Below are 15,115 nucleotides of genomic sequence, written 5' to 3'. Positions count from 1 at the left end.
GGCCTCTCTCCCTGCTCCTGAAGCAACGCGGGCTTCTACGCATTGATCGGCTATCCCATGCACCTCATGGGTGCCTCCTGCTTGCCCAGCTGCAAAGTCGACCAGGATCTCGTATGTGCGAGCTGCTGCAGATCTATCAAGCAGCTGTGAAACTGATGCCTCCAGACATCCTCCCCCCCCCCCCCTCCAACAGAAGATCCACTGAATATCCACACTAGTCTGGGAGGGCTCTCCAAGCATCGCTCGCCCATTTGCGCACTAAAGCAGGCACCTAGCTCTAAGATAGAGAAGGAGCTGGCTGGAAGGCTTATAGCGTACACGGGGAGCTCCGTCATCCCAGACAAAGGCTCGGCCAGAGCTTCCTGCATTATGCCAGCATTTGGTTGGACGGCCTGCTGCCATCCAACCTAGGAACAGTGGCACTTGGTCGCGAATTCTCTGACCGCTGACTTGAACTATCACAGAAACTACGCTAGGCGCCTGCGTCGCCTTGTGAAACTGAGGCCCCAACAAGAGTTTGAGAACTGTCCGATCTTGCCTACAAAGTCCACTGAATACTGTAGTCGGCCATGTCACATCTGTAGGTCTGGCTCTCTCTCCACCCAGAACGAAGACAATTCTTGTGCACCTTAGACAAAAAACGCACCAGAGTGGCCTGTCCAACCATCGAGGGCACCACAATGCCGTGGGAGAGTGCGGTGACCTATTCGGGCTTCGCAATAACCATCGGCTGTCCTGGTCTCCCGCAGTCAAAGAAGCCACATGCATGGTGAAGAAAGCCCAGAAGGCAGCGAAGGGCATCTTCCTCAGTGGCCGCGGCTTCTCACCATCCTGGGCTCTTCGTCTTTACATGGCAGCAGAAGCATCACGGCTGCTGTACGCATTTCCCGTGATAGCACTTCCTCGGCGGCTTTAGGTGCACCTGGAGTGCTGCATAGGGGCTTCATCCACTGTGTAGAAGAGGCCTCTTGCGGCCTCCTCTACCACTGCAGAGATGGCCGATGTACACAAACCTTGCCCTAACTCACAGTCGTCTCGTCCGCTCGTCTATCAGCTCTGCGCACAAGCAGTCGTGAGCTGAGTAACACACGCTACCAAACGGCTGGAGACCTTGGTGGCAGAGTTCGGAGCAGTGGCGCTTTCGGGACCATGCTGGCGTCTCGCCTTCGTAACAGTGGTTGGCAGCTGCGGGACCGGCCGGTGTCAGCGACATCTATGCGGTGAGGGCCTCATGTTTTCACCTTAGTTCACCAGACGACTCTAGCACAGGTTATAGAAGTTTAGAGAAGGGCTGTGTGAAGCATTAGAGTGAGCTTTGATCGTTTCAAGCAAAGTCGAAGCACTTTGAAAACAAAGTTAATGTGGAGGGTGTAACCACGGCAGTGTTAAAAATTGCTTGCGCGTCTTGCTAGTAGACTTGTAGTGAGTATGGCAAGTATATTCTTAACAGGGCCAAACAGGAAAAGGCTAATGCGAACGATGGAGAACCTTAAAGTGAAGGAACTCCTCGAAATTTGTGGCGAACTTGGCGTTACTTTGAACCATGCGAAACGAAAGCATGCGATCCTTGAGATCATGAAGGATAAAGGAGTGTCAACTGAGGAAGTCGATGAGGCCTTGGAGGATATTAAAGCACGCCGCGAGGAGACTGAAAGGCGAGAAGTTCGCGAACGCAAAGAAGCTGAAAGGCGTAGCGAACGTGAAAAAGCTGAAATGCGAGAACGCCGTGGGGAGGTTGAGAGACAGGAGCGCCTTGAGTTGAAGCGAATAGAATATGACATCCTCCAGTATTCGCAGGCGCCTAGCGCAGCTTCTGCGATAGTTCAAGTCAGCGGTCAGAGAATTCGCGACCAACTGCCACAGTTTCTAGTAGGCGTGGACATGGTAAAGTATCTCGTCACGTTTGAACACGTCTGTGAGCGATATGCTTTGGAGCGGTCTCTTTAAGCGCAGCACCTGTTATCTCTTCTTCCTGGCGAAGTGTCCGACGTGATAGCGTGCTTGTCGAGGGAAGCGTTTGATAGCTATTACGAGGTTAAGGAAGTGCTTTTGAGACGTTACAAGATGTCACCGGAGGCTTTCAGGCAAAAGTTCCGGTATGCTAAAAAGGGGAATGAGTCACACGTTGACTTCGTGTTTCGTCCTAAAGCCGATTTATTTGAATGGCTCAAGGGCGAATGTGTTTAGGACTATCGCGATAAAGTGGTGGAATGCATTGCATTGGAGCAATTCTACCACTGGCTCCAGGAGAATGTGAAGCTTTGGCTGCAGGACAAACTTCGTGAGTACAGCTAAACAAGGCGGCAGAGCTAGCTGAGAAGTATTATACTCGCCGAAAGTTGCATAGCAGGGCTGTGCGCGTTGAAAAGGATGAAAGGAAAACTGGCTTTTCAAAGAAACCTGGTCAACGGAAACCCGCTCCGCACCGTAATTTCAGGAAGGACCCGTCTCTTACGAAGGACATTGTGGGGGAAGGGCAATAGGAAGCGAAGAAATTGAGTGAGGTTCCTAAACAACGCACTGATACCACACGGGCATTAGAATCACGGAAGCTGCTAATCTGCTACAACTGCAAAAAGAAAGGGCACATCTGGATAAACTGAAAGCAAAAGTTTGCTTTCGCAACAATCCGAGATGCGGAAAAGTGCACGCAGTTGTTAGAGCCGTATGTCCAAGAAATTAGTGTGAATGGCAAAACGTGTCGAGCACTTCCAGACTCAGCGGCAACCATGAACGTTGTCCATTCTTCGTTGGTGTCTCCGGATGAATTTACAGCAGAATGCGCATAGATCAGACAAATCGCCGAGCAGCAGAGTGCTTGCTTACCAATCGCTACGATTGTCAATGAGGCCCGTTCGGTAAGCTTCGCACCAAAGAGGCTGTGTCTGCCGCGCTTCCCGATTGTTTTCCTTGTCTATTTTCTAATAACTCAGAGCAGCTCCTCAAAGAGCAGGGTAAATGTTTCTTCTCCAACTTAGTTTACATGGCCCTCACGCGATCGCAAGCGCAGAAGCTTTAGCAGGAACTTGATCTTGCTTAATGTAGTGAAGCACCAAGTGCAAAAGGGGCTGATCTGTGTGACTTTGGTGGCGAGTCGACGGAACATCAAACAGGAAATTCTCCGTGTGAGTCATTTGAGCAGTCAGTCGAGCGGCCCGTCGCCGAAGCGACTGGCGTGGTCTGTGTAGGCGGAGGAGACGATATGGCGCCATTAAGTCAGAGCGGGAGCGGTGCAACGCTCTCGCCTGTAGCGAAAAGTTGGAGTGAGCTGCCGAGAATTGATCGAGAAACGCTCATTCGAGAGCAGCGTGAGGACCTCTCGATTAAAGCACTAATGGAAAGCGTAAACTTAGGGAAAAAGAAAAAGAATGTTTCGTTTTTTGAGAATTGGCAGGGCTCCTGTATCGAAGCTAAACAAATGTGCAAAGTAGCAAGTATGAGCAGCTCTTGGTGCCACAAAAGTATCGTCGCCAACAATTGTAACTGGCGCACTGAAAACGCGTGGGCAGAGCATCTCCGCATAAAAAAAGACCAAGGCTAGAGTTTGCCTTGAGTTTTATTGGCCGAAATGCTCGAAGGATATCGAAGACCTTGTACACTCATGCGACACTTGTCAGAGAGCGGGGAAAGCTACGGACAATTGGAAGGCACCCATGAAGCTTGTGTGAATTATCACGGAACCTTTTCGGCGCCTAGTAATTTATATCGCCGGGCCATTGCCAGAGTCAAGGCAAGGTTGTTGGTATATCCTGACAGCCCTCTGTGTAGCCACTAAATCCCCGGAAGCGATACCACTTAAGGAGCTCAATTCCCTTCATGTCCTGAATGTACTTCTACCTATAATTGCACGCGTCAGATTTCCTTCTGAAATCCAATGCGACAATTGTAGTGTCTTCACCAGTGGCCTTACCTCTACCTTTTCGGATAAATGCGAAATAAAAGTAGTGCACAGCTCGATCCATTACCCACAATCTAATCCGGTAGAGCGTATGCATTCCGTTCTTAAACGGATACTGAGAGCTCTTTGCTGCGAGCACAAATGCGACTGGGAAGCGTGTATTCCTCCCGCTATGTTCGCTTTGAGATCAGCTCCTCATGAGAGCACTGGTTTCAGCCCTGCAGAACTTGTGCATGGCAGGAGTTTGAGAACACCATTTCGAATGCTACCCGAGTCCTGAGAGGGATTCGATGAGGACCCTAATGTAGTTTCTTATGTTCTAGACCTCCTTCAAAGGCTTGCAAGAAACTGAAGATCTTGTGGAAAGCCACATGAAGGCTGCACAAGTGTTGTGGAAGGAGTACTACAATAAATCGGCGAAGAAGCGCAACTTTGAAGTGCGTAGTCAGGTAATGCTGCTGTGGCCGTCTAAAAAGAACAAGCTTGAAGTTCATTGGGAAGGGCCCGCCAAAGCAAAATTGAAGCTTCCTGATACCAAATATGAAGTGAAATTAGGAAGGCGGCCGAACAACATTTACCACAGTAACTTGTTTAAACCATACCTTCAACGTCAAGCGGTCGTAAATCGGCTTTTAAATGATTCAGAGAAAGAGGGAGCAGAAATTTTGAGGTCTAGCGATGTAATCGAAAGGGGGTCGAAGGTAATTTTGGAGCAGTTCAACCTAGAGTCTAGGTTAAGTGAAGTCCGGAAGGAGAACTTGAGAAGGATTGTTTCCGAGTTTTAAGACGTGTTTTCGGACTTTTCCGGAAACACGACGGTGATTAAACGCGATATCGTGCTAACTTGTGAGGAGCCAATCCGTAGCGAACCGTATTGTTGTTCTCCTGTGCAGGAGCAGATCATGAAAGCGGAGATCAATAAATTGATGGAGTTGGGAGTCATAGTACCGTGCGAGAGTGACTATACATCCCCTTTAATATTGGTTCAAGTACCGGGGAAACATATGAGGCCATGCATCGATTATAGACGTTTTAACGCCATAACTCAAGACCAAACTTACCCGATACCAAACCTAGAAGAGAGGGTAGAAACTGTGTCACAATCCAGCTATATTTCCACGTTATACCTCGTGCGAGGGTAATGGCAAGTCCCCCTTACGGAGCGTGCGAGCCGCTACGCCACGTTCGTTTTTCCATTCGGAACGTATCGTCCATTTAAGCTAAGCTTGAGATTGAAAATTCGCCCTTTTGTTTTTCAGGCTTTATGGACCGCGTTCTTAAAAGCCTCTCTGAGTTCGCTCTGCCGTATCTTGACGAAGTCGCCATCTTTTCAAACAACTGGGAAGAACATGTCGAGCATTTACACGCCATGCTGAACCAGTTGAAAGAAGCTGGTCTTACCGGGAAACCTACTAAATGTCACCTAGGGTGCAGCGAGGTGTCTAATCTGGGACACGTTGTGGGGCGTGGCCGGCGTATACCTTCCGAAATTAAAGTAGGCGCCGTCGTTAACTATCCACGACCAACCGCTAAATTTGAGATAAGGGCATTCTTGGGCCTAGCTGGATACTATCAGCATTACGTGAAAAACTACTGTAGCATTGCCAGCCCTCTAACTGATGCACTTCGAAAGTCCGAGCCGGTTAATGTAGTACGGGACTCAGAAAAGGAGAATGTGTTTTGCCAGCTGAAACAGGCCCTAAGCAAAAAGCCCGTTCTCAAGGCACTCGATTTCACTAAGAGATTTGTGATTCAATGCGACGCAAGTGATCGCGGCATGGGAGCTATATGTGCCAGATGTGCTAGGAAGACATTGCTGGTGACGAAAGGCCAGTTTTGTATTTAAGTCGAAAACTCAGCGGCAGGGAAGAGGCATACAGTACCTCTGAAAAGGAATGCGCTCGCCTCGTGTGCGCTGTTCAAAAGCTAGCCTTTTATGTCTTCGATTCGAGGTTTGTGGTTGAAACGGACCACAGTCCTCTAACCTGGTTGAATAACATGTCACCTCAAAGTGCCCGGATACTGAGGTGGAGCACGATACTCCAACAGAACAACTTTGACGTTCGCTAAAAAAAAGGAAAGCTAAATGCTAATGCAGACGCATTGAGCCGTGAGTTTTACTTAGTACCTTCTCCACCTTTCGGTATCTCGCTGGCGATGCGGGGCAAAATTTTGTACTCATCACGGCCTTAGCTGGGCGCTCTCGTCCAAAGTGATGTCAAGGGGCCAACATTATGTTATATTTTATTTCATTACGTTGTTGTACGTGTGAACATTCGAGTTCTCATTTTGAGAGCCTTGTGTCCCTCAAGTGCCTCTTGATGTAGAGGGAATAAAATTCCGATAGACACGTAGCTAGGCATATGCTGTACTATACTTTGTCTGCTGTTCTGTCAGGTGACCGAGGGCGCTTGCTTGTGTCGGGAATAAAATTCCGATAGACACGTAGCTAGGCATATGCTGTACTATACTTTGTCTGCTGTTCTGTCAGGTGACCGAGGGCACTTGCTTGTGTCGTGTGTTATTTGTTGTCGAACCGTTGTTGACAAGTTGCAGGACTATCGACAAGTGCTAAGACCAAAAATCGTCAGAACAGACGAATGAAGCTGACCGACAAGTTGTGGCGACAAGCCAGTGGAGCTGGGATCCGTCCTCAAGAAATGGATGTGTTCATGGAGCTGAGCCTAGAGCTACATTCTCCCCATATTCCTGGAGGTATACCTGGAGGGACCTGGTGAACGAGCGCGCCCGACATCCGAGCCACGTGGAAGCAGCTCGTTTTTCCGGCGCATTTTCTGGTGGCGGGGGTGGTGTTACGCCTGGGAGTTCACACCGAGCGTCAATGCCTCTGCAAAGGCAATCTTTGTCAAGGTCAGTAATCGAGCCTGCCTGACACGATCGACTCGACGATGTCATCAAGCGGCGGCGCCGGTCTGTCAAGCAACGCACAACGAACTCCTTCAGCCCACGAGCCCGTTGAAGCAATCGGTGCCTTCCAGTCTGGCGAGTGTTACTAAATGCGTGAGACCGTCACTCGTCCTTGGCTGCAACCACACGCAGCTGTTCCAGATTTGATGAGCATGACGCAGCCCAGCGGCCGGCCCCATTAGAGGATTCTGACATCACGGCCAGCGGCGCTTCTGGTTGAACGTTGGGGACTCAAACGATCCACCCGGTGCCTATAGAAACAGTCCTCTGGCACGTAGCCAACAGTAGAGCTATTTGCCAGAGAAGCCTCTCGTTGCTTCGAGCCCCTTCGCAGTCGGCGTTGCCGGTGTTTTTGGAAGCGGCGAGTTTCGTGGCGCCCTTCGTAACCTCGTCGGTGGTGCGCTTCATAACAGCTGTCGGCCCCAGTGCCGAATAAGTAACGCCTATATTTCTATGCTGTACATAAACATTGCCTTAACTCACCAGTGCCTCGTCCGCTCGTCTATCAGCTCTGCGCAGAAGTAGTCGCGAGCTGAGTAACACACACTACAAAACGGCTGGTGACCTTGGTGGCGGAGTTCGGAGCAGGGGCGCCTTCGGGACCATGTTGGCGTCTCGCCTTCGTAACACCGTGCGGGGGAGATGAAACCATGGAGCACCTGTTGTGCGTTTGTCCAGCGTTTCGCACACAACGCGGAGTCTTGCTCGCCGCACTACATCGCCATGGTCTGCCCATGGCTACACAGAGGGACCTTCCCTTTCCTGCATGGCACCACACCCAGGTCTTCAAGGCGGTTCCATGCTACCTTGAGGACACTGGACTACACAACTGGCTATAGAAGCCGACCGCCATGTCCTTGGTCATGGACGCAATTTCTCTTCTTCTCTCTTCTTCACATCTTTAATTCGCTGTTCCCCTTCTCCCCTACAGGCGCTGAGCCGTGCTCTCGATAAGGGCTGCAGAAGTTTCGTCTTTTCTTTTCCTGAACCTCTGTCTCTCTCTCTCTCTCTCTCTCTCTCTCTGTTTGATTTAGGGTGAGTCGACTTGACATACTCCCTCAGTAACTGTGACAGTTGTTTAAGCGGCCATCGGTAGTCTGTCACACCGCATGTTTCCCACGGCGAGGCACGGTGACGTCCTGTGGCTCAGTCTGCCCCATCCGGGACGCACACCCCTTGCCAATGCCATCGCCGTTCGGCTAGTGCTTCAGCGGCGTCGTAGGGCCTACCAGAAGCTGTGAGGAGCTCATAAACTCTAAGGTCCTCTTAGCGAACGTCGCCACTATTGTGGACTTGTGGCCGACGAGACGCGCCGCTCCCTCAGCAGCTACAGCTGGAATCATGGCCGCTCTTGCCATCGTTGTGCTGTCGAGCCGTCTTGCAAGTTTGTCGGCACGACCAGCAGGGCCTTTACAACAGTTGACCCCACCCGAGTCTTCTCTAGTACCCCCAATGTGCTCGCTCGACCCTAGCCATTGCCCACTGCCTGCGGCCACAGATGACGAGCTCATTGACTCCACGAACTCCTCTAAACGATGCCGTGACGATGACAGGAGCGATTGCGACGCTCCACGCAAGCATGCGCACCCAGAACCAAGTTTGCCATGTATGGACGCTTCTGAGAGCTGTGACGCATTGCTGCGTTCAGTGCATATTTCAGCACATGGTGGTGATATGTCTCAGCTGAGCACAGCTATTTCGACGCCACAACTTCCGTAGCACCCAGCTGCACCTTTTTTTTAAACAAACCCACAGCCGATGACACGGTGAAGAAGAAGGGCTAGTCAAGGGTCCATGGGCCACATGGTACACCGCAGCTCCCACATCGACCTGAGGTGCACGCAGGCACTGTAACCACGTCGCAACCTCGGTGCACACAGGAGGTTCCTGACTGCACCAGCATGGCAGAAAGTTCTGCGCCACAAGCCACCATTCCAGCTCCGCAGGAATTTCAATCTTGTGTGCTCAAGGGGTGCTCGTCGACGTGCAAGGGCACTTGCCGCGTCTCCTGAGATCCCGTCGACACAGCCATAGCAGGGACAATTTTATTCAAGGCGTCAGCACTGAACGGTGCCTTCATTCCAAGCTCGCGCTTGATGCTGGCGTCTGCGCTATCGTCGCGGTGTAGTGTCATGAATGTGCGAGTCAACAGCCGCCGAAATATCGTGGCAGCCGACGTGTCCTCCCAAGAGGGCCATGAGGAGCTTCTTAGTGTCACAGAACACGGCGGCATCGCCGTGTCCGCCCGAGTTCCTGCTGACCGAGGATACAGCACAGGGTACCTGCACGGTGTGGAAGGTGACCTTGCGGATCATGAGCTGCTGCAGAGCATTGAGCCGAGCGTCTAGGTAGTATCTGCGGTACGGAGCGGAAACGCAGCCACACTTAGGTTCGCTGGCCCAGTCCCACCAGAGCACATGAACCTCTTCAAGTTGTGGTGACAGGTGTGACCTGCTAGCCTGGGTCCATTGCAGTGTATGCAGTGTGGCCGCCTTGGTCACGCACCAGCCACCTGCAGGTATGCCAAATGCTGCCTACGTTGTGGTCAGAGCCATCCCTCCACAGAGAGCTGCAGTGCCAGAGCACATTGTGTAAACTGTGGTCATAACCATGAAGAAAATACTCCCGCCTGTCATAAATGGCAAAGAACACATAAGGTGGCGGCGATCCTGGCCTCCTCTTCGGTTCCGCTTTCCATAAAAGCTGTGCGCATCATGGTACTGGAAGAAAATCATCCACAGCTGACGGGCCCACCTGCTGGCGCAGCCACGTGAACGTATGCACAGACCGCTTCCGGTGCACCACGCCCGTTATCAACCCCTGCCCGCCAGCAGGCCAGTGCCCGTTTGATGCCACCTAGTACGGCTTCCAGTGCACTTCCTGGAACACCTGCTATGGCGCTTTCCGCGGAGGCCTTGCCACGATTGCGGGATCATCCACGAGACGCCATCATAACCTCGCTGCAGCTCACACTGCGGGTGGCCAGTGAACTCCTTTCATCGGACAGTCCGCTGAAGATCATCTGCCTCCAGGCCGATGGCTTGCAGAAAACTTCCAGCCATCATGGCTAGCCAAGGACGCAGTAGCTGTCCAGGTCTCCTCTAGCGGCTGCGGCGCCGACACTCGGAATTTGAACAGCGCTTGCTTCAGGAGGAGTAAGATGTACTCGCTCTGCAGGAAGTGTACATCACTAGGGACACTTCAGGGCTGCCTGGATTTGTCGGCTACTGCAGTACCACATCCTGCACTGTCTCCGAATGCTCCAATGAGCCATGCCTGGTGGACTGCCATCCCCAAGATGCCGCCCGATGTGCCACGTGCGTGCGTACCTCTATCGCACACACGGTAGTGCGTGTTGATGGCTTCACAAGTGGCCCGCTAGAATGTTGTGCTGTAACAGTGCATCTAGGCTCCTTGGACACCACATTGGCCAGCTTTTACGTGCGTCCCAACAAACCTTGGAACGCTTCCAGCCTGCTTCCTCTAGTTTTTTTTTTTGCCTGGGCTGTAATTTTCTCCTTTGCAGGGACTTGAGTGGTCACCATACTGCCTGGGTTGGAGACAGCTGTACTCAGGGCCGAGCCACAGCGGAATGTCATCCTTCGAGCAGGCCCCAAGATTGTGAACACTGGGGAGCCCACTTTTGTGTGTAGAAACACGCGTGCTGCTTTTGACATTAATGTCGCAACAGAGCATTGTGCGTGCACCTGGTCGATTAGTCGAGACTCCTGGGGATCAAATCATTTTTCGATTTTCCAGAGCACCAACACTGTGCCCTCCAACAGTAGCCGATTTAGCGAGTTAGCTGTACGGTCAATTGGGGCATATTTCCACGCCTGAGTGCGACTCCTGCGGAGGGTGACTTCCTGCAGCATGTTATCGATAGTGCTAAAGAGGCTATCGTTGTGTCGAGAACCAAGTCCCGTTCATTACTTCAAGCAGCTACAGTTGTGGGCCACGCGGAGAAGGGCCAAGCGCCGTGCCATCCGCAGTTTTGCGGCAGAAGGTTGGACACCTTTCAGGCGGCTGGACGCAGTCCGTAGACGACACGCGAACCAACGATGCAAGCGAAGTTGCGAGGATGCCTGCAGCACCATCTGGAGCTCTCGATGCAGCTCAACTGCGTGGCGGCTTCTGCGATCACTGAAGCGCGGGTCAGCCATCCGGCAGCCTATACTGGCCGTGGTCATCTCTGTGGACCTCAAGGAGCTCGTTCTATGAGACCCCATGGCGAGTCAATTTGCGACGAAACCACCAGGACTACCAGCAGAGGACCGGCTCTTTGACAGACCAGTATGTATACCTCATATACACCACTTGTCTTTACCATTGAGAGAGTGGCAGCCCTGTGCAACGAACCGTCCTTGCCCCATTTACTGACCGCGTCTCTCAACCGCGCGAAGCGGCGAAGTGCACCAAAAGCGGACGGAATTACGTTCTAGATGTTCCGCAATCTGGCAGACAGTGAAAGGGCCCAGCTGCTTGACCAGTTCAATGACATTTGGAACAGCGGACAGCTACCAGAGTCCTGGCTTACTGCCATCATTGTGCCGATCCTAAAAGCGCGTAAGCCAGCGTCGACCCCTTCATCGTACATGCCTGTCTTTCTTACCTTAGCAGCATGCAAGGTGATGGAAGCAATGGTCTCGGCCCACCTCGAGTGGATTGCTAGGGTGCTCGACTACTTTCCCGAGCAGAAGCCTGGATTCCGGCACCACCGCTGCACAGCAGACTCGCTTAGTGACGTCGTCTCGGCACGGGAGCATGCAAGAAGCATAAAAGAGGTGGCCCCTTTGGTGCTTTTGTACGTGCAGAATGCCTTTGATGGCTTGCAGCACCTAGCAGTCATGCAAGCACTAGCAGCCCTGGGCGTGCACGGCTGCGTGCTGTGCTTTGTGCACAGCTTTCTAGAAAACTCGGGCTAAATTTTTCTCGTGAGAGTCGGCCACGCACTCAGCTCTCCACAATCGGCATCTACAGGGGTGCCACAGAGTTCTGTATTAGGCTCCTTCTTATTCAACATCGCATTTGCACACCTGCCCGCTGTCATTCCTTCCAGCTAGCGCTACCCAGTCCACTGCTCCACGTACGCTGACGACGTCGCCTTGTGGAACTGGGGCCCTACCAGGAATTTGCGAACTGTTCGATCTTGCTGCAAAGTGCACTGAAGTCAAGGAACACATATGCATGATGAAGAGAACCCAGAAGGCAGTGAAGGGCATCTTCCTCAGCGGCCGCGGCTTCTATCCATCTTGGGCTCTTCGTCTTTACATGGCAGCAGAAGCATCACGGCTGCTGTACGCTTTTCCTGTGATACCACTTCCTCGGTGGCTTTTGGAGCGCGTCGAGTTACTGCATAGGGGCTTCAATCGCTATGTCCTCGGCCTGCCGCGGTCCTCTCAAGCCGTGGAAGCCCTAGCAGAGGCGCGTGTCTGGCCTCTCTCCCTGCTCCTAAATCAACGTGGGCTTCTATGCATTGATCGGCTATACCATGCGCCTGATGGGCACCTCCTGCTTGCCCAGCTGCAAAGTCGACCAGGATCTCGTATGAGCGAGCTGCTGCAGATCTATCAAACAGCTGTGGAACCGGTGCCTCCACCCATCCCTTTTCTCCCACCAACAAAAAAACCACGCGATATCAACCCTGGTCTCGGGGGAGGGGCTCTCTAAACATCGCACACCCATTTGCGCACTGAAGCAGGCATCTGCCTCCAAGATACAGGAAGAGCTGGCTGCAAGGCCTATTGCCTACACAGACGGCTCCGTCATCCCAGACACAGACTCGGCCACAGCTTCCTGCGTTATGGTTGGTTGGACGGCCTCCTGCCGTCTGCCTTTCGCGGCCACTTCTACCGCTGCAGAGACGGCCGATCTCCACCTGGCAGTTGACCTTATGGCAAGAAACCCACCACCGTGCCCCGTGGCTGTCGCGTGCGACTCAAGAGCTGCTTTGCTGGCCTTGACAAAGGCGGAACGGGCAGGCTTCGCAACGCAGGTGCTCGTCAGCACACTGCATCACCTCCTTGCCAGTGGCATTGATGTTTCTATGAACTGTGTCTCATGTTGTGTGGGAATTCAGGGAAACGAGCAGGCTGACGTTCAGCCGAAAGAAGCACATCACTCCGTCGTTCCTGTGTGCTGTACCTTGGTCGCCTCAGACTTTTCAAGGCTCACATTGAGGAGGCTGCTGCTATGCTGACACCCTGACGATTGTGTAGCAAGGATGGAACCACAAACGCGGCTGCCTGACCGGGGTTTCAGAAGGAAGGAGAGGTCCCTGCTACTTCGCTTACGCCTCGGCTGCTCCTGGCCTGCGGCCCAGCGTCATCCGCTTGGCAGAGCCTCGTCCTCTGCGTGCACTGCGTGCGGGGCAGGTGAAACCATCGGGCACCTGCTGTGTGTTTGCCCACCGCTTCGCACATACACGTGGAGGCTTGGTCGCCGCACTTCGTCGCTGCGGTCTGCCCACGGCTACACAGAGGGACCTTTTTTTCCTGCGCGGCACCACACCCAGGTCTTCAAGGCGGTTCTTCGCTTCCTTGAGTACACTGGACTAGACAACCGGCTATAGAAAACGCCCGCAACGTCCTTGGTCATGGACGCCATTTCTCTTCTTCTTCTCTCTACTTCAAATCTTTAATGCCCTCTTTTTCTCCCACCCTACAGGCGCTGAGCCGTGTTCCCTACTATGGCGGGACACGGCTCAGCGCCTGTACCGTACTTCTAAGGCGGCCATTCAACAAGGCAGCAAATCAAAAAGGGCATCCAAGAAAGGCCGCAAACATCAGCCTGTCAGTGAGCCACCGCGCAATGACGTCGCCAAGACGGATAAGCCAGCTTCCCATATAGGAGGCATCGGGAAGCAGCCGTCCACCCCTCCGCACGGTGAAACCGGAAAGCAGCCGATGAAGCAACCACTTGGCAAGGCCTAGTCATGGGCCAACGCCGTCAAAAATGAAAAATAGGGGAGTGGTACCGGTAGGTCTGCCTTCTCAACCCCACCCTACTATCCCCTCTTCGGTGCATACCGCCGACCAAAATATTATTGCTATCCTCCAGGCACAAATTGAAGCGTTGCAGAAAGGACTGGCTGCAGCTGAGGTCAAACAGAACCAACTAGGCTCCGCTCCCCCTCCCCCTGCAGTTGAGGTAATGGAAAGTAAGACCGGGGCGGCGGTGACGGACGCGGTAGCCGCACTCGCGGCCCGGGTGAGCTCCCTTGAGGTCCGTATGGACAGCCGGCTAACTGTCGTCGAAACCCAAAGCTCAGAGGCCGAAAATGCCACCATTGCTATAATTTCTGAGGCTATCCCCACCCTCATGGCCCAGCAAGTCGTGCGTTTCACCAAACGAGCCGGCTCAAAGAAGGACATGTCCAGCCAGTATTTCAAAACGCCTAGGCGACAGATTTGAGGGTGATAACGGCTGCTCCACCTCCGAAGTTGAGGAGACCCCTCTCCCCACGAGTGCTGGCTTTGGTGCACCGCTACCTTAATCACTCGTTAATACTACAGACCATCGCGGGCACCCTTATAGTTCGAAAATCACCGCAATCCATTTCGGCCCCTCTCATTCAAATCACGCAGTGAAATTGTCGGGGATTTAAGGCTCACACTAAACGGGCCAGCCTCCGGCTTTTCCTTTAAACATTTATTACTCTTCCTACTGTGGTAGTGCTCCAGGAGCCAGGGAGTGCTGCCACACTTGCAAACTACACCACGTTTCAGCAGGATCATTTATCCTGCATTTGCGTACACAAAAACTAAACGGCCAACCTAGTCGATCTCGACCTTAGGCCCGAATCCTCGTACGTGATGGTGGAACTCCTTTCACTTCGTAAAGAGGACCCACCACTGCACGTGCTGAATATTTATTGCTCACCGAGACTAGCAAACATCACATTCGCAGACCTTTTTAGCCGCGCCTAAAAGCTGCAGGCAGGGAACCCCTGGTAATTGTGGGTGATATCAATGCCCCGATCACACTTTGGGGGTATGTGCGTGAAGAGAAACGAGGACGTAAGTTGGCGGAGCTTATGTAAACTCTCCACATCGATCCTGCCTTCCCAACTCACGTGGGTAATTCTGTGACCAGGGACACTTGTCCAGACCTTAAACTCACAAAAAACATCCAGTATATCGATTGGGTCAACACTGAGAAGGCACTCGGCAGTGACCACTTTATACTCAATACCACCATTCGAAATCCGTTCTTTAGCAAGACCCTACGGAGAGGCGATATTACCTGATTGGACAAAGTTTCGACAACTGTACACCAATTCAACCCCTA

This window comes from Rhipicephalus microplus, chromosome 7, assembly GCF_043290135.1.
Source record: "Rhipicephalus microplus isolate Deutch F79 chromosome 7, USDA_Rmic, whole genome shotgun sequence".
In the NCBI taxonomy this organism is placed as follows: domain Eukaryota; kingdom Metazoa; phylum Arthropoda; class Arachnida; order Ixodida; family Ixodidae; genus Rhipicephalus; species Rhipicephalus microplus.
This window is presented reverse-complemented; position numbering follows the sequence as displayed.